Source organism: Acinonyx jubatus, chromosome D3 (genome assembly GCF_027475565.1).
Source record: "Acinonyx jubatus isolate Ajub_Pintada_27869175 chromosome D3, VMU_Ajub_asm_v1.0, whole genome shotgun sequence".
Taxonomy (NCBI): Eukaryota; Metazoa; Chordata; class Mammalia; order Carnivora; family Felidae; genus Acinonyx; species Acinonyx jubatus.
Genome location: NC_069392.1, coordinates 29187800 through 29207219, shown reverse-complemented (window position 1 = coordinate 29207219; position 19420 = coordinate 29187800). Strand labels below are relative to the sequence as shown.

General features: G+C 44.7%; 1 long non-coding RNA gene across 2 annotated transcripts in view; it reads right to left on the bottom strand.

The window, feature by feature from the left end:
* Positions 1 to 2876: 2876 nt before the first annotated feature.
* LOC128312441 (uncharacterized) overlaps positions 2877 to 19420 on the bottom strand; it is a 34038-nt gene continuing 17494 nt past the window's right edge. For both annotated transcript variants that reach the window (XR_008291774.1, XR_008291773.1), the window contains exons 2-5: positions 13168 to 13252; positions 12246 to 12380; positions 8685 to 8811; positions 2877 to 6562 (exon numbers count right to left, since the gene is read on the bottom strand). This is a non-coding gene — a long non-coding RNA (uncharacterized LOC128312441). The remainder of the gene's footprint in view (positions 6563 to 8684; positions 8812 to 12245; positions 12381 to 13167; positions 13253 to 19420) is intronic.

The following is a 19420-nucleotide window of genomic DNA, read 5'->3' as shown; positions in this document are numbered from 1 at the left end:
TCTCCCCATTACATCCAAATGCCTGGCATGTGCCTTTCCACTTAAAGAAGCTTATGATGAGGTAGTTAAAAAATAATAATCTTTATGGCTTAATGTGTTTCAGTGCGAAAAGGCTACAGAAGACACTACTGTCTAAGATGTAATGAAACCTTAAAAAAATAAAAATAAAAATAACACAAATGGAATTAAACCAGTTATATTTGAATTAATTTAAAAAATTGGAAAATAAAAGAAACATAAGCAATTTGCAATTCAACTCCTTACAAATTCCCTAATGGACACTGCACTGAATTTCCCTTCATTTCCATGTGTGTGTTGATTTTTACATATATATATATATTAGAACAAAAAATTATAGAACCCCAGTTTGAGGTGATCCAGGCTGCCCACCGGGCTCCGCAGAAGCTGACAGACCCCAAGGGCTTGGGCTACTCCCAGCCTGGGCTGGAGGCTGGGGTGGCCCCTACTTGATGCCCAGGCTGCTGTGTGGTCACGGGTCTGCAGATCTGGACCTGGGGAGCTGCCCTGCTTGCATGCCAGGGAGCGCAGGGCCTCGGCCTTCACTTTTCCCAGGAGGCCTGACTTGGGCAGAGTCAGGGCCATGCACCCCTGGAAATATGGAGCAGGTATCCATTTCCAGGAGAGATGTGCTCAGGGCATCCCTCCCCTTTCCTGCGCTGGTTGTTACCACCCTCCTGTCTCTCCCTTGCACGATCACGTGCAATATGGCCGCTACGGGGCTCCCTTCCCTTTGGTTGCCTTTCCCGAAGGGCCAAGAGAAAGGGAAGCCACGGAGATGTGGGCCCTTATTTGCCTTCTGCTTTTGCTCCCGCCCTCTCCACATTCCACATTTCCTCTTATTCTTCCACTTTATTGCCTCTCACCTTCTTCACCCACCCCCCTCTTGAGCCTGGGGGAAGAGACTTTCTGACCCCTGCCAGCTGGTGAGAAGAGAAGGATCGAGCCCATCCAGAGCACCATGCCCTTCCCCGGGGCAGGAGAGCACCAATTGCGCGGTTCCTGGAACCCCCAGTCTTCTGGGGGAGCCTCTCAGGCAGATGGGCCCATCCATCCTCCGCCCCCACCCTGCTCCCAGTCCACCACTCAGGGTGGCTGAGCAGGATCCAGGAGTGCAGACTCAGGTGTGGACCCAAGGCACTGCTCAGAAAGCGGGTGAGGGGGTGGCGGGAGATCTTATAGACACTGGAGATGTGAGGATGTCCTGTGCCTGGACAGGACCAGGTTCTTCAGGATGAGAATCATTCAAAGAGGGAGTGGTGAAGAGCCACAGAAGAAGGAGCTTAAGGATGGGAATGCAAGAAAGTGAAGGACATGACAGAGGAAAGAAATTAGGTGCAGGATTTTGCTCCCTTTTTCTGAGTCTTCATAATCTGCAATTAATCTTTGGCATGGACCATGGCAGCTGTGGCCCGGAAGGGGTGGCCTTGGGAAAGGACAGGGGACAGTGAGAACTCATACTCACTGCTCCTGGCAGGATAAGGGCTGATCTCGGGCCCCATTCTGACCCAGCTCTACACTCCTCCCTGGGGCCATGATGAGGGACTGGGTCTCTGATCTCCAATGTACTTTTCCAGCCCTCACATTCCGTAATTGTGGCCTGGAATGAACGCTGGTGTCATCTTGTCCTTCTTAGAAGGCAGCCGCTGTCTCCATGCATTTCTGTGTGTGACGTTGCCTTCCTCAGTACTCACAACCTGCTGCTTCCCTTCTATCTCCCGTGATTAGTGTCCTTTCCCTTCTCCTGTCACCTCCACCGACCAGACTGTTGTGTCATATGGGTGGAGGGGGGGAATGATCACGGATATACAGCCAGCCTCCCTAACCAATCAGTTGATCAAGTAACCAATGCAGCCAACCCCCCTGGGATACCTGCCACAGGCCTGGGGTTGTGCTGGGCCCTGTCAGAGGGAATGGCAACCACTGCCACACACAGAGTGTGTGTTCTGTGCCTGGGGTGACCTTAGGTACTTGGAGATACTTAATCCTCAGAACAACCCTGTACCTTTCCTAGCCCCTAAGAGGATAAACATGAAATTAAAAGTACTTGGTCCAAATTCCCCTAATCCACACCTACTATAGGGGTTCTATAGTAGGTGAAGCCACATGAACACTGTACCTGCCAGCCTTTGCCTGAGCCCTGGAAAGACTGGGGGGAGACCCCGGGCAGGCCTGAATGGAGGTCACAGGATAGGCCAGGACCGTGTGGCTGGAGCAGCAGGTTGTGACAGGGGCAGGGACTCCTGTCTGCTGCTCGGAGTCTCTGGGCCTGGTCAGTCCCAGGGGAGAGCTCAGTGGGGCCGTGAGAGCCAGTGTGTGTGGCCAGCCCAGCAGCCTTCACACAGGCTTCTAGAATTCCCACCAACCAGGGAGGGTCTCAGGGCAGCTGCACACAGGCCTCTCTCACATGGACTCACATGTGCAGGATTTATTCTGATCCTGAGAGAAATGTGCTCCTGGGTGCACCTCCCACCTCACTTCTGCAGGAAGCTGAGAGGGTACATTTTCTGTGATGCCCACTCTGGGAGCATCCTTTCACCCAAGGTCAAGGCTGAGGGTGTCCCATGCAGGTGCTGGTCTGAGACCTGAAGGTGCAGAGAGAGAGGGTCCCCACATCCCCAGCCTCCAGCTCACATGGTAGCACTTGGTCTCCAGTTCAAGTGTGTGACAGTGTGTCTCCCCAGACTTCTTCTGTCACAGGTCATACCAAACCCAATGTAGTAACTTCCCTGTTCAGTTTGCAAAATGTGCAAACCAAATGTAATTGAGGCTTTGATGCTCGGTGGAGAAGCAGAAAAGAGCTGGTCTTGGGGGAAAGATAATCTTGAAGAGCAAAACACACTTGAAGCCCATACACATAGTATCTCCTACTGTTATGATGCTGACACATGAAAAACAAAACAAAACAAACCTTCACATATATTTCCTCCTTCTCTCGGATTTCATACCCCATTCCTCAGTCTCCAAAGCAGCAGGGATATTCAACTGCTTGAATGTTTAACTTCATTTACTTTAATTAACTTAAGCATAAGCAGGCACATCTGATCAGTGGCTGCTCCCCTGGATAGCGCAGTTAGGGACACTGGTGTACAGATTTCTGTAGAATATTGTCACGGTGATGCACGACATTATGCATTTGTGAAAATTTATAGAATGTCAAAGCACAAAGAGTGAATTTCAATGGAAGCTGCGGACTTTAATTTAATGAAAATGTGCCATTATGATTTTGCTAGTTATACCAAAGGTACTACACTCGTGTTAGATGTTATCAGTTGGGGAAACTGGAGGGGTAGAATATGGGAACTTTCTACATTATCTGTCCAACTCTTACATTCATCTAAACCTCCTGTTCTAAATAATGCCTATTAAGGTTCTTAAAAAATCTGTAAACACTGTTTTAGGAAGAGATCTGTTAGAGCCAATGTTCACAAATCAGCTAAAGGTCTATACAACAGCTAGAGATGTTGTTTAGTGTAAAACGTGTGCCCAATCTTGAGTTAGAAATGTATCTTGACTTCTATACAGTTACAGCACAACTGATTGCCTTGATCATCCCCCTTTGCATACAGAAGAATATGGTTTAAATTTTTATGGTTTTCTATTAAATATGGGCCACTGACTAAAGTAGAATCCTTCTTCTTGAATGAACTTAATGAGTGAATTTCCACAATACCTCAATGGGGTCATTTATAGAGTACCCCTGTTGTTTGCCAGATGTGGAGTTTTCTGAAGCACTGCCTGGTGCCAGTTGATACTCTTGACCTCAGGGGAACATTTCTTCTTCTTCATCCTTGAAACAAGATCCTGGGAAATGCATTGCAATAGAGAGAACTGCTGACACCTTGCTGTAGAAGTCCATAGGGAAATTAGTGATAATGTATTCACAATCAATCTTTTGATTCCATTATTCGCCAGCTGACCAGCAGAGCCTTGTGAAGCCAAGTTGGACTTCTAGAGATCTTGCAACTGGGTGTACACTTCGAACACCCAACAGACAGGTTTTGTGAGCAAATAGTTTTATTTCCCTGAGGCATTATAGAAGCACAGCAAGTACATAGTCCATGACTGAAGGCCTGGGTCAAAACTCTGCTTAGAAGCTCCATGTACCTGAGAAAGTTGTATAGACCCCTCTGTGACTTGTTTCTCTCTTCTGAGATATTGAAATGTTAATAGGGCCTAATTTTTAGTATTAAGTTGTGAGCTCAAAATGATTAAACACAAGTAAAGTCTTCAGAAAAATAAGTGGCTGGTGTTTCATAACTACCCTAGATGTTCAATCACTAAATAAGGTAGACACTTGGTAGTGGTTGAATCCAGAGAGGTGTTGTGGATGGCTCCACAACAGGGGAGGATGTAAGCTTCCTGTTAGCCTTTATATGGAGAGATGCTTACAGCTCAAAGAGAATATCTGTGATCTCCTGTGGTTTCTGTGTCAGCCCTGTTGAGGTGGGAGGCGGCAGAGCAGGGCCTATCATCTGTATTTTACAGTGGGGGCATTCAAATTTAGAGAGAAAAAGTGACTCACCAAAAGTCACTAAACTGTTTAGTTGGGTGTTTAAGACAGAAATTTAGCTGGTTCCCTGGAGAGAGAGATCACTGAACACCTGAAATCATGCCCTGCACCCCTAACCAGGGGCCCCTCAGTCTCTTCCTCAAATCCTCCTGCCCCATTTTCTGTGAAGGAGACAGTTGATGCCTTGGAGGAGGTGCCTGAGCCAAGAGAAAAACCCAGATCCTAACTCTGTTTCCCATCTCTAGGTTTCAATCCTGGACCCAAAACACGATGCAGTTGCCCCCAAGTGAAGCCCCTCTGAAGGATGAGGGGAAGCCCAATGTGGGCCATCCTTCCCCGGCATCTTCACACAATCAGCCATCTCACATGGTGCCTTCCAGGTGACCAGTTGAACACCTTCACTGAGCAGGGTTGTTTGGCTCCCAAGCTGACTCAGAAGCCAAGACATTCCAAACCAATGGTCACATGATGGCTCTACTAAGAATTAGCTTCCCTTCAACTGACCAGCTCTGGATGAGCAGGTATTGTGAAGTAATTGGGAGAGTGGCCACCTGGGCTAGTGCTTTGGTGGCTTCATAAATTGCCTGTGGCCTTCCATGTCTCACTGGCTATTGATTGAAGTGTCTAAGCTGCATGGACTAAGCCTAGCTGTTCTGGCTCTGAGTATCCACTTTCCCTGCTCCTTCCTTCATCCCCCAGATCCAGTTTCTACAGACTCATTATCCTTTTGATGAGTCTAGACCCTTTTGTGGCAGGGGACAGAGCCTTATTTCCTCTGGGAGTGCCTTCCCCATAACCACATCTTGGAGACCCCCTCCCCAGGACACTACTTGAGGATCACCAGACATATTTTCCTACTTTCTTTTTCTTTCAGGTAGCATCTATACTGATAATTTCCAATCTTTCTGACCTAGGATGGCCTCGATTCAATTTTAAAATCTCTAGCCCACACCATCTCGACTTTCTTACTCAGCAGTTCCACATGGTTGTTTCAGAACTTGGTCTCAATGTTTCCAAAGCTGAACACCAAGACCACAGAACTTCTGGAACCAGATGCTTGCTGGAGAAGTCTAGGGAGTTGAAGGGAATGGGAAAGTTATGCATTTCCAGAACCACCCAAATCAGGAAAATACCAGTGTAAGGAGTACTTGAGCTAGAAGCAGACTTCAGTGGGTCCCCAGCAGGGTGGGCCCAGCACTCTTGACTTAGCCCAGCTCCCTACCTGAACCATTCAGTGTTTTTTGACACTACTCAGTGTTGCTGTGGATACAAATAAAGACGAAACAAATGATAATAAGTACAGGTGATTTCGTCAAAATTTGCTAGAGCAAGGGAGTCAGCCACTATCCCTTGCCTTTGGGCAGACTCAGAGATGGACAGAAGTTAGAGAAACTTTGTAGAGACAGAATAATACAAGGCCTCAGTGATGCAGGAGACTATTGGCGTAAGGAAGCTATGGTGAGTGTTCTAGAAGGGCATCCTATATCATTGTTAGGGGTGCATCTGTGGTTTTATCTGCTGGTCTTAAGTTGCAAGTGAGGACAAAATTCAGGGATACTCGCAGTGGCAAATCAAGTCTTGGCCATTTGGGGCCAGTCAATTCAATACAGAGGTTATTATTTAGCTTCCGGGGCTGTTTGCTCGAGAGAGCGGTCTGACACCTACACGTCTGACTTCTAGGTAATATGCCAAAACTGAAGAAAGTGGGTTGATTTCCTGGGCTGGTTGCTGCAGACTTCATGTCAGAGTCCTATTTTTATATATGGCCAGGCCACTGTTCTTTTGTATCTTCCATTCTCAGTCCCCCATTTTGGTTATGATCTCACTTTTGAGAGGTTGGCCCATTCAGAGAAAACCTGAGATCCCATACTTTGCTGCTGGACACTGTCAGCCATCTTCATAGTTAACTGTCTTGGAGGATGACCTTCATGACCAGTTTGTTCTCATCACAGCAGTCACCTGATGCGAGATCATTTTACATAAATGCATTTAAGACTCCAGATAGAATGCAATGGACCAGCAACATGACTGCTACGAAACAAAGAAACAAACAAGCAAGAACAAATAACAGTCCATGTTAGGGCCAAAATCATAACCTCTATGAAACAAACAAACAAAAAAACTAGAACAATTAATACTCCATGTTAGGTGCTTCAAAACCAGGAACTCCAATGGCCTAACCCAGGCCAAGAGAACAAATCCCATAAGCCCCGAGGGTCAGCCTTGAATCCAAACAGCTTTTTCTCAAGCACTTTATACCCTATTTTGCCTACCTGACTTTATTGGTCCAAGCACAAAAAGTGTTAGCAATGGCACAGATGCCACCATGACTAGCCAACAAGAAATCTAGGGCAACGTGACTCTCCATTACTACTCATGCCAACTGGTTGAGACTGGTGTGTATTCCAAACAGGGCATAGATTTTATTATCTAAATTTTGCCAAAATTCAAGATAGGTTTCTTTTTTAAATGTTTATTTATTTTTGAGGAAAGAGACAGAGCACGTGAGAGTGGGGGAGTGCAGAGATACAGGGGGACAGAGGATCTGAAGCAGGCTTCACGCTGTCAGCAATGATCCTGACACAGGGTTTGAACTCACAAACCATGAGATCATGACCTGAGCCAAAGTTGACACTTTACTGACTCAAGCACTCAGACGCCCTTTAGAGGTAGGTTTCTTACAGGTATGTTTTTGTTTGTTTGTTTTTAAGTAGACTTCACCCCCATCATGGAACCCAGCATGGGGCTTAAACTCACGACCCTGAGATCAAGGTCTGAGCTGAGATCAAGACTTGGACCCTTAACTGACTGAACCACCCAGGTGCCCCTATAGACATCTATGCAATTTCCACCAAAGGGAGCATTGTCCTAATATTTTTCATAAGAACTAATTCCTCCAGTAGTGCACATATAATAATGACAACTGAAATATTGAAAAACTGAAATATTAAAAAATATGAGAAATGAAATGTGGCCTCATTTTGGAGCTCATATATGAGTTGGAATTTAAACCCTTGGTGATTCATTTCATTTGATGAAACCCATATCTCCCAGAAGTATTTACCATGGGGTCTGATGATGGATGGCATATCCAGCATTCAGGAAAACTGAGGGTGATGGCAACTGTTTGGGTCTCTTCTGGCCAACAATGTTTATAACTAGCATAAGGATTATAGTAAGAAAAAAGGAGGGGCGCCTGACTGACTCAGTCAGTAGAACACATGACTCTTGATCTCAGGGTTGCAAGTTCGAGCCCCACGTTGGGTGGAGATATTACTTAAAAAGAAAATCTTCTTTTTTTTTTTAATTTTTTTTTTTAAATGGGCTGGGGGCCCACAGAGAGAGACAGAGCATGAACGGGGGAGGGTCAGAGAGAGAGGGAGACACAGAATTTGAAACAGGCTCCAGGCTCTGAGCTGTCAGCACAGAGCCCGACGTGGGGCTCGAACTCACGGACCGCAAGATCATGACCTGAGCCGAAGTCGGACGCTTAGCCGACTGAGCCACCCAGGCGCCCCGAAAAAAGGAAATCTTTTAAAAAAGAGAAAGAGAAAAGGAGTAAAGGGGTAATGATGGGTGGATGTCAACAAAGAATTTATGGAAAATGAGCAGAATTGTTTTAACTAAGCAGATGCAAAACAGAAAAAGAATTAGATGGGAGGTTTTGCCCAACATCTTGGGTGGAAGCTGCTCACTATCCACCACCATTTGCCTGATTTTAAAAAATACTTTACGTTTATTTATTTATTTTGAGAAAGAGAGAGAAATCATGGGAGGGACAGAGAGAAAGGAACAAAGATAATTCCAAGGAGGCTCTGCACTGTCAGCACAGAACCTGATGTAGGGTTCAAACCCACAGACCTGTGAGATCATCACCTGAGCTGAAAACAAGACTCAGACGCTTACAAAACTGAGTCATCTGGGCATCCCCATTTGTCTGTTCTGAAAACCCTGGGTCAGCTGTCTGCTTACAGAAGATCTCCAAGAAACCTGTTTGAGGTCTCCCAGTTTGAATAGCCTTCTAATTCTGAATATACAAATATATATGCATATTTAATTACACACACACACACAGATACACATACACATGGTGAAATATGATGCCAAGGGTGAATCCCAGGAGTTTCACTGCTTTATTTAATTTAAACAGTACCTGATTGGGGCCCATTCCAATGACGTGTAAGAGCAGTTTTGCTCTGATGTCTGTTCCCACAGAAAAATCTCCAGTTGAAGATCATGAAGAAGCTTCTAGGAAGATGTTGAAGGAAGGCAGCCTTAGGCTGTTGGTGAAAAACTTGGGTATTAGTACAAGAGTTCTTTGCAATCTTTTGCCTTGTCTGTATGCAGTAGGGCAGTCTCATCTGGGTGGTGAAGTTCGCAGATACATGGGTCTTCCAGCTACTAAGGTATAGTGGGTTATCCAGTGTGTTCCCAAGGGAAGTGACTGGGTAGCCATAACTGCTTGTGTGTATTTGCACCAAGGGAGCTCACAGGTTTCTGAGAGTTTTTGCTAATCTTAATGGAAGGATGGAAGTGTTTCCCCCTCTTTAAATAGGTTATGTCTGAAATAATGAACTGTGTCTGGCAAAAATGTAATTTCTTTGGAAACTCAATTATTTCTCTCTTGCTAAGGTTGAGAGCAAGTAAATGGAAGCCCTTTTATAGGATTTTTTTTGTTCTCTCGACAAAGTGGGAGATCATTTACATATTGTATGAGAACTGAATTACAAGGGAAACTTAGGTTTTTTTTAAGTGTTGGTGGAGCACATGGGAAAAGTACATGGGGCATCGAAGTTCCTGGGCCATGGCCCTCCACTATGCTACTGTTCTTTCCAGGAGAGAGCAAAAAGTATTGACTCTCCTGGTCTAGAGAGACATTGAAAAAGGCAGAGCAAAGATCCATGATGCTGAAGCAAGTAGCTTTGAAGAATTGACAACAGGATGGTATTTGGGTTAGGTACTCCAGGGAAGCAAGAAATAATAATTTTGTTGATGACCCTGAGATCATGAACAAATCAGTATCCTCATTCATTTGGTGTCTTTACTGGCATAACAGGGATATTACAAACACTAGTAGAGGGTGTAGGAGGACTTGCAGATAAAAGGCTTTAAACTGCAAGTTTGATCCTTTTTTTTTTTTTTTTTTTCCTGGCTTGAAGGGATATTGGGGAAGTTCAAGTAGTGGTTTGGTAGGCTCTACCTAAACTTTTATAGGTTCTGATCCAATTGTTATGCCTATGTCAATGAGATTTTTAGCACATGGAGTGTCAGGTACAGCAACAATATCCTTATCTAAGGTATGCCTTACATATCATGGAGGAGGCAAAGGTACATCCAGAGCAGATACAACTTGATTATACACAGACGTGTAGGATCTCAAGAAATTGTCCTTGTGGTGTGCCTTCAATATTACAATTCCACGTGCAGTCTCTCCCTATTAAATCTGCCTGGGTGGAATCCTAGAGAAGCAGAGGTTAATTTTTTCAGCTAAGGGGTCTCAGGTTGTGGTTAAGGGTAGGGAGACAAGGAAAATATTTGGGTTATTTGAGGCCAATCACACGCATAGCATGTTTACTCCAAGGAAGAGGATAAGCAGCAATGGCAGCATTTAACACCCAAATAGTAGCACCCTTATCTGCTAGGTATTGATGAAGATGATCCTGTCTATTTGTATTTAAGTCTTGCATGCTTAAGCATGTAGCAAGATTGTGAAAGCTTCTTTTCCTTGGAACACCCTCACTTATCTGATTGGAGGGATGTTTCTTGGGTCTTGGTTTCCTTTCAGCACAAGGGACCATCTAATTCCCAGTGCTGAATCTGTTGACAATATCTACAAATGTCCTTCTCCATAGGTAGCTGGTTTAGGGAGTGGGCCACCTAACTGTGTCACCCGCATGGCCACCACTTCTCCTTGTCTTGTTTTTGTTGTAAAGCCCTTTCCAAATGTTCTCCCAGGTCACTGTCGCTCAGCTAAAGGGGTTCTTTTCCCTTTTAATTTATGTTATGAAGTTAGGTCTCCAATTTCAGGTGTAACTCCATTGACAGAATGAGATGAAAGGGTTACTGTTACAACAGCACCTTTTTAAACTCATGAATGAGAATGAAAAATATTTCCTAAAAATACCTGAATTGGTATTTGGTATTTGGCTTTTTCATAACCATCACCACCCCTTTTTTGACCCTTTAGTTTATGGTAGAAAAGAGGGTCTTGTAGGTGTCTTTCTAGGTCTGTCCAATCAGCTTTTTCCGTTCAAGATTTATCATCTGAGAGCCCAACCAATATGTGTACTGCTTGATATATGTCTGTTAATCCTGGGTCATATATGCACCTAAAAGAATTCTAAATGCTTCTATGAATATTTGCTGGTCCTCTTTGGGTTAGAAACATTTTGAAGTATAAGCTCTTACAGAAGTTCAGTTTTAAGATTTACACGGTGTGCTGTTGCCTTCACACCTTGCCATGGGATGGGACAGATCTTTAGAGGCCAGGGGCACTTTGGTGTTTTAGGTGAATTTGGAGGGCAAAGTGAGGGATCTATAGAAGGGGAGGGACAGGGAGCAGGTGCAGGAGACCAGATGCATAAGAGGAGAAGCAGATACAGGGACACAACTGGGGCATGAGGAGGGGAGGATTTATTAAAGAGGTTTTTCTACTTTATTCTTGTTTAGGTGTGTCAAATTCTTCATTAGTTTTGTCCAAACAATCTTTCAGTGAGACCATTTTTGATTCAGAATTTCCTTTGGAGGTCTCAACATAGCAACCAAAAGGTATTGCCAATTAGGGTCCTTCCTTTTTCTAAGATGCTTCTCAAATGAATGATTTTGTTCAAATCAGCTAGCCCAGAGTTGGCCATGGAGATCCAAATCATCATCGGTGAAGTCGTGGGGAACAAGAATTAAGATTATAATGAGGAGTGCCTGGGTGGCTCAGTCGGTTAAGCGTCCAACTCTGGATTTGGGATCAGATCATGATCTCACAGTAAGTGAGTTCGAGCACCACATCAGGCTCTGTGATGACAGCACAGAGCTTACTTGGGATTCTCTCTCTCTGCCCCGTTCCTCCCTGCCCCTCCCCCACTGACCATCTCTTTCAAAACTATATAATCATTTTTTTAAAAGATTGTAATGAAGTATATGTGAAAAGCAGTAATTTTTTTTTCTGGCAGGGGAGAGGGTTTAGGTTTAGAGGATCCCAAAAGAGCTGGTGACATTTGTTAGAAATAGAACATTTGTGGACCTCATGCCTTGGGCCCCCAAAGTGACAGTTGGCCAACTGCCTGAACACAGACCCAACAATCTGTACTCCCCAGCCTGTGGGAAACCAGAGGGAATACTCTCAGGACACAACAATCAAGGTGGTGAGAGAACCTCAGCTGGCTTGATTGGTGACTTTCAGCACAGTACATCCAGGTTGATACCAGTCTGGTGAGATCATCAAAGTCACGGTTCTGTGAGGATGGCTCAAAGGGTCTAGACTCACAAGGGCCTGTTTGTGGCTCTATGCTCAGATTCTTCTTATAACACACAGCACTTTTGCACAGCACAGCACAAAATAGTAACACAAAAGACAGCATGAGGGGACAACAAGGGGCCAGATTCCACCAAGGAGACCAAACAAATGGGAACCAAGAATAAGACCCAGGCACCAGAATGAGTGTCAATAGCCTAGAAACTCACTCCAACAGAGCAAATTTCAGATGCAGTGTTCACTCACCATGGCATCAGGGACTCGACAAGCTGCAAGCAGCAAGGCACAAGGGGCTTCTGTGGGCACCACACTTGCTTGAAGGTTGGGGTCTTGCAGCAACAGGCAACTCAGACTGGGTCTCAGTGGGGCCTCTGTGATGAACTGCCCAATAAACAAAGGCCAACCAAATGAGCACAAGCAAAGAATATTTGTCAGAGCTTGCTAGAACAAGGGAGTCAGCCACCATTACTTGTGTTTTGGCAGAGATTCAACATCATGGAGGAGACTGGGAATTCATTTGAGTGGGGCAAAGTGAAGGCTTTAGCTATGTGCTAATGGGAGGCTATTAGCATGGGGAGCCTATAGTGAGCTGTCAAGAAGCAAGGTATCCTATGTGAATCTTAGGGGTACATATTTGTCTTTTCTCTGGTTCGTTGGCCCTCTGTTGGAAATGGGGACCAAAATTCAGGAATGTCTCTGTTATAAATATGGCCATTTGGAGCCAATTGTTACAAGGTTGTGGTGTACAGTCCCGAGCAAGTTGCTAGATACAGCAGCCAGATTTCCTACAAGTCTGACTTATATATAGTAGACCTGCTTCCTCAGCAGAAAACAAGATAATGGGTCGGTTCCTGAATTAGTTGTGGGTCAGAAACCTATTTTTACATATGGTCTGGCTATGGCCCAGTGGTGTATTCAACCTTTGGTGTGGATGTGGAGGAGGGGGTCAGAAACCAGGGAAATGCTAGGGAAGTTGTTGAGCACGGCTGAAGGCAGAGGATATAGATTTGAAGATCCAAGGACATCAAGTGCCTAGATGGGACCAGTCCTTCAGGATGAGAGTCACAAAATGTGGGAAAAAGGAAATTAGTCAAAGCTACAAAAAGGAGCTGAACAAGAAGAAAGAGTGAGGGTAAAACAGATGAAATAGAAAAAAAAAAGTACCTACCTATTGTTGATCTATGTATCAGAATCTTCCAAATCACCAGAGACGTCTTCCTTGTGTACAAGGACAGGAATGGGGATGGGTTGTCCTTGGGTAAGGAAAAGGGACAGTCAGGGTGAGGTGAGAACTTGAGCTGGTGCTCCTGGGATTAGGTTGCTGACCCCAGACCTCAATTCTGTCCTCAGCACTGCAGTCCCCTCCCCCCTCCCCCTGCCCCTCCTGGGGCCATGATCCCTTCTTCTCTGTGATGGGGAAGTTTTCTAGGATCTTTGGGCCCTTCTCAGCTCTCAGACTCCATACCTGGGACCAGGGAGCAATGCCTATCACCCTGTTCCTCCAGGAAGCAGTCACTGTCCCCATGACTTTTATGCATGGCATTCCTTGCCTCCCACCTCCTTCCACTTCCTCCCTGTTTCTGTCTTCCTTCTTCTTCTTTCTCCTACTCATTTATTTCTCATTTCCCTTCTCCTTGTCACCTCCTACAGCCAGATTGTCCTGTAATAAGGGAACAGTGGAGAAACAATCATGGGTTTACTGTCACCTTCCCTAATCAATCAATCAGTTGATCAATTAACCAATCCAGCCAACACAAGAGCACCTGCCATGGGCCCGGGGTTGCTCTGGGCCCTGCCAGAGTGACCACTAACTCAGCATATCAAGTGACTGTCCTGTGCCTGAGGGATCTTAGGTACTTGAGACACACTTATTCTTCATAACAGCTCCTAAGTTTTCAAGCCCATTGTGGGGATAAACATGAGAGTAGAGGTAAAGTAACTTGTCCAATTTCCTACAGTCTAAATTTCCTATAGTCTGAAAATGGGATGATGGAATTTCTAAAGCAGGTGTGGCCACATAAACATCGGTGCCTGCCTGCATTTAGCCCAAAACTGAAAGGACTGGGGTGAAGCCCCAGGCAGGCCTGAAGGAAGGTCACAGGGTGGACCATGACCGTGGTGTTGGGAGCAAGTCCATCACTGTGTGGCTGGAGCAGCAGGTACTGGCAAGGGCAGAGACCCTGGCCCCACTTCAGGGAGCACCTGTCCTGGGCCTGGTCAGTCCCAGGAGACATCTCAGTGGGGCTGCAAGAGCCAGTGTGTGCATCCAGCCCAGCAGCCTTCACACAGGCTTCTAGAATTCCCCCAACCAGGGAGGGTCTCAGGGCACCTGCACACAGGCCTCTGTCACATGGAGGCAAGTGCAGGATTCATTCTGGTCCTGGGACTGGGATTTGGGTGAGGAGAGGAGGAGAGAAATGTGATCCAGGGGTTGCCTCCCACCTCAATTCTGCCAAAGGTCCCGGGACAACTTGCAGGAAGCTGAGAGTGAACATTCTCTGTGATGCCCACCCCAGAAGTGCCCTTTCACCCAGGGGTAAACCTGAGGGTGTCCCATGCAGGTGTTGCTCTGTGACCTGAAGGTGCAAAGGGAGAGGGTCCCAGCTCCCCAGCACCTGACTCACAAGGAAGCACTTTGTGTCCAGTTCGAGTGTGTGTGACAGAGTGTGTCTCATGAGATGGCCTCAATATTAGGTCAATGCCAACAACCCAAACCAAAATCTCTCATGCTCTATTCCCAAGAGATTCTAATCAAACATAACCAAAGACTTTGATGCTTGGCAATGGCAAAGGTACCCTGAACTGGTCTTCTGGGAAAGATCATCTTAATTACCAAACAACAAAAAAAATGATTACACCACTGTTGTTCAATGACAGCAGTGAGACAACAGAAAGAAATAAAAGGCTTACACATTGTCAAGGAAGAAGTCAAACTTTCACTCTTCGCAGACAACATGATACTCTATGTGAAAACCCAAAAGACTCCACCAAATGAGAGACCTGGGAAGATGGCGGTGTAGGAGGATGCTGGGCACACCTCATCCTGCTGATCACTTAGATTCCACCCACATCTGCCTAAATAACCCAGAAAACAACCAGAAGACTAGCAGAATGGTCTCTTCATAGACAAGAGGCCCAAAGAAGAGGGTAGGAAGGGAGGAGAGGTGGTGCGTGCTACACAGACTGGTGGGGGGGGGAGCCGGGGTGGGGGAGGGGCAGCTCGCCTGGCAAGGCACAGCCCCCAGGGTCTGGCTTGCAAAGGTGGAGGGGCCGGACTCCATGAGTTCTGACAGCCAGCAGGACTGAACATCTGGAATGTTAAAGGTGAACAGCTCTGCTCTTGTAGAGTGGGGAGGGCAAGAGGACGCCAGGAGGAAGAGTTGTTGAGCCCCGGAAGACAGAGCTCAGCTCAGCAGGGAAACAAAGGCACTGGCAAGTGCTATTTCCCTCTCCCATCCCCCCAGCCAAAATTCCAAAGGGAGCCAGTTCCCGTCACCGAACTTGCTTGCACTGCGCAAATGCCCAAGGCTGTGCTTCTGAGGATACATCCTTCTGACAGGCCTGCCTCCCTCCAGGTGTTGCAGGGCCCCTCCAGCAGGGGAAGACCGGGGGTAAAGTGACCTAAGCCTGCCCCTCCTACCCCTGTGCACCTTGCGGATCCACCCCAGCTAATATGCCCTTGGCCAGATCCCATCGAAGCAGCACCACAAGCCTGGCAGTATGCAAGTAGCCCAGACAAGTAGCCCACACTACTCCACAGTGAGTCCTGCCCCTGGGAGAGGGGAAACTAAGGTACACAACAGTCTGACTGTGGCCCCAGTGGTGGGCTGGGGGAAGACATCAGGTCTAACTGGGGCCCCACCCACGAACACAAGTTACTCCGGACAGCACAGGGGAAGTGCCTTGCAGTTTGGAGCTATCTCAGGGACTACCCAAAATGACGAAACGGAAGAATTCTCCTCAAAAGAGACTCCAGGAAGTAGCGACAGCTAACAAATGGATCAAAAATGATTTAAGCAATATAATGGAACAAGAATTTCGAATAATAGTCATAAAATTAATTGCTGGGCTTGAAAAAAGCATAGAGGACAGCAGAGAATCTACTGCTACAGAGATCAAAGGACTAAGAAATAGTAATGATGAAATAAAAATGCTATGAATGAGATGCAAAATAAAATGGAGGCGGCCATTGCACGGACTGAAGAGGCAGAGGAGAGAATAGTGAATTAGAAGATAAAACTATGGAAAAAGAGGAAGCTGCGAAAAAGAGAGAGAAAAAAATCCAGGAGTACGAGGGGAGAATTAGAGAACTAAGGGATGCAATCAAACGGAACAATATCCGTATCACGGGAATTCCAGAAGAAGAAGAAAAGAGAGAAAGGGCTGAAGGTGTACTCGAACAAATCATAGCTGAGAACTTCCCTGATCTGGAGAAGGAAAAAGGCATCGAAATCCAAGAAGCACAGAGAACTCCCTTCAGACATAACTTGAATCGCTCTTCTGCACGACATATCATAGTGAAACTGGCAAAATACAAGGATAAAGAGAAATTTCTGAAAGCAGCTAGGGATAAACAGGCTCTAACTTACAAAGGTAGACACATAAGAATAGACCTATCTACTGAATACATAAGTAGACCTATCTACTGAAACTTGGCAGGCCAGAAAGGAGTGGCAGGAAATCTTCAATGTGATGAACAGAAAAAATATGCAGCCAAGAATCCTTTACCCAGCAAGTCTGTCATTCAGAATAGAAGGAGAGATAAAGGTCTTCCCAAACAAACAAAAACTGAAGGAATTCATCAGCGCTAAACCAGCTCTACAAGAGATCCTAAGGGGGATTCTGTGAGTGAAATGTTGCAAGGACCACAAAGTACCAGACACATCACTACAAGCATGAAACCTACAGACATCACAATGACTCTAAACCCATCTCTTTCAATAATAACACTGAATGTAAATGGGCTAGATGCTCCAACCAAAAGACATAGGGTATCAGAATGGATAAAAAATGAGACCCATATATTTTCTGTCTACAAGAGACTCATTTTAGACCTGAGGACACCTTCAGATTGAAAGTGAGGGGATGGAGAACTATCTATCATGCTACTGGAAGTCAAAAGAAAGCTGGAGTAGCCATACTTATATCAGACAAACTAGACTTCAAATTAAAGGTTGTAACAAGAGATGAAGAAGGGCATTATATAATAATTACAGGGTCTATCCATCAGGAAGAGCTAACAATTATAAGTGTCTATGTGCCGAATACGGGAGCCCCCAAATATAAACAACAATTAACCACAAACATAAGTAACTTAATTGATAAGAATGTGGTAATTGCAGGGGACTTTAATACTCCACTGACAGTAATGGATAGATCATCTAGACACAGGATCAATAAAGAAACAAGGGCTCTGAATGATACATTGGATCAGATGGACTTGACAGATATATTTAGAACTCTGCATCCCAAAGCAACAGAATATACTTTCTTCTCGAGTGCACATGGAACATTCCCCAAGATAGATCACATACTGGGTCACAAAACAGCCCTTCATAAGTATACAAGAATTGAGATCATACCATGCACACTTTCAGACCACAATGCTATGAAGCTTAAAATCCACCACAGGAAAAAGTCTGGAAAACCTCCAAAAGCATGGAGGTTAAAGAACACCCTAGTAAAGAATGAATGGATCAACCAGGCAATTAGAGAAGAAATTTAAAAATATACGGAAACAAATGAAAATGAAAATACAACAATCCAAACGCTTTGGGATGCAGCGAAGGCAGTCCTGAGAGGAAAATACATTGCAATCCAGGCCTATCTCAAGAAACAAGAAAAATCCCAAATACAAAATCTAACAGCACACCTAAAGGAAATAGAAGCAGAACAGCAAAGGCAGCCTAAACCCAGCAGAAGAAGAGAAATAATAAAGATCAGAGCAGAAATAAACAATATAGAATCTAAAAAAAACTGTAGAGCAGATCAATGAAACCAAGACTTGGTTTTTTGAAAAAATGAACAAAATTGACAAACCTCTAGCCAGGCTTCTCAAAAAGAAAAGGGAGATGACCCAAATAGATAAAATCATGTATGAAAATGGCAGTATTACAACCATTCCCTCAGAAATACAAGCAATCATCAGGGAATACTATGAAAAATTATATGCCTACAAACGGGACAACCTGGAAGAAATGGACAAACTCCTAAGCACCCACACACTTCCAAAACTCAAACAGGAAGAAATAGAAAACTTGAACAGACCCATAACCAGCGAAGAAATTGAATCAGTTATCAAAAATCTCCCAACAAATAAGAGTCCAGGACCAGATGGCTTCCCTGGGGAATTCTACCAGACATTTAAAGCAGAGAAAATATCCATCCTTCTCAAGCTGTCCCAAAATATAGAAAGGGAAGGAAAGCTTCCAGACTCATTCTATGAAGCCAGCATCACTTTGATTCCCAAACCAGACAGAGACGCAGCAAAGAGAACTACAGGCCAATATCCCTGATGAATATGGATGCAAAAATTCTCAACAAGATACTAGCAAATCGAATTCAACAGCATATAAAAATAATTATTCACCATGATCAAGTGGTATTCATTCCTGGGATGCAGGGCTGGTTCAACATTCGCAAATCAATCAATGGGATACATCACATTAATAAAAGAAAAGATACGAACCATATGATCCTGTCAATTGATGCAGAAAAAGTATTTGACACAATTCAGCATCTTTTCTTAATAAAAACCCTCGAGAAAGTCAGGACAGAAGGAACGTACTTAAACATCATAAAAGCCATTTATGAAAAGCCCACAGCTAATATCATCCTCAATGGGGAAAAACTGAGAGCTTTCCCCCTGAGATCAGGAACACCACAGGGATGTCCACTCTCACTGCTGTTGTTTAACATAGTGTTGGAAGTGCTAGCATCAGCAATCAGACAACAAAAGGAAATCAAAGACATCAAAATTGGGAAAGATGAAGTCAAGCTTTCACTTCTTGCAGATGACATGATACTATACATGGAAAACCCAATAGACTCCACCAAAAGTCTGCTAGAACTGATACATGAATTCAGCAAAGTCGCAGGATACAAAATTAATGTACAGAAATCAGTTGCATTCTTATACACTAATAATGAAGCAACAGAAAAAAAAAGAAAGAAACTGATCTCATTCATAATTGCACCAAGAATCATAAAATATGTAGGAATAAACGTAACCAAAGATGTCAAAGATCTGTATGCTGAAAACTATAGAAAGCTTATGAAGGAAATTGAAGACGATACAAAGAAATGGAAAAACATTCCATGCTCATGGACTGGAAGAATAAAATTGTTAAAATGTCAATACTACCCAAAGCAATCTACATATTCAATGCAATTCCAATCAAAATTGCACCAGCATTCTTCTC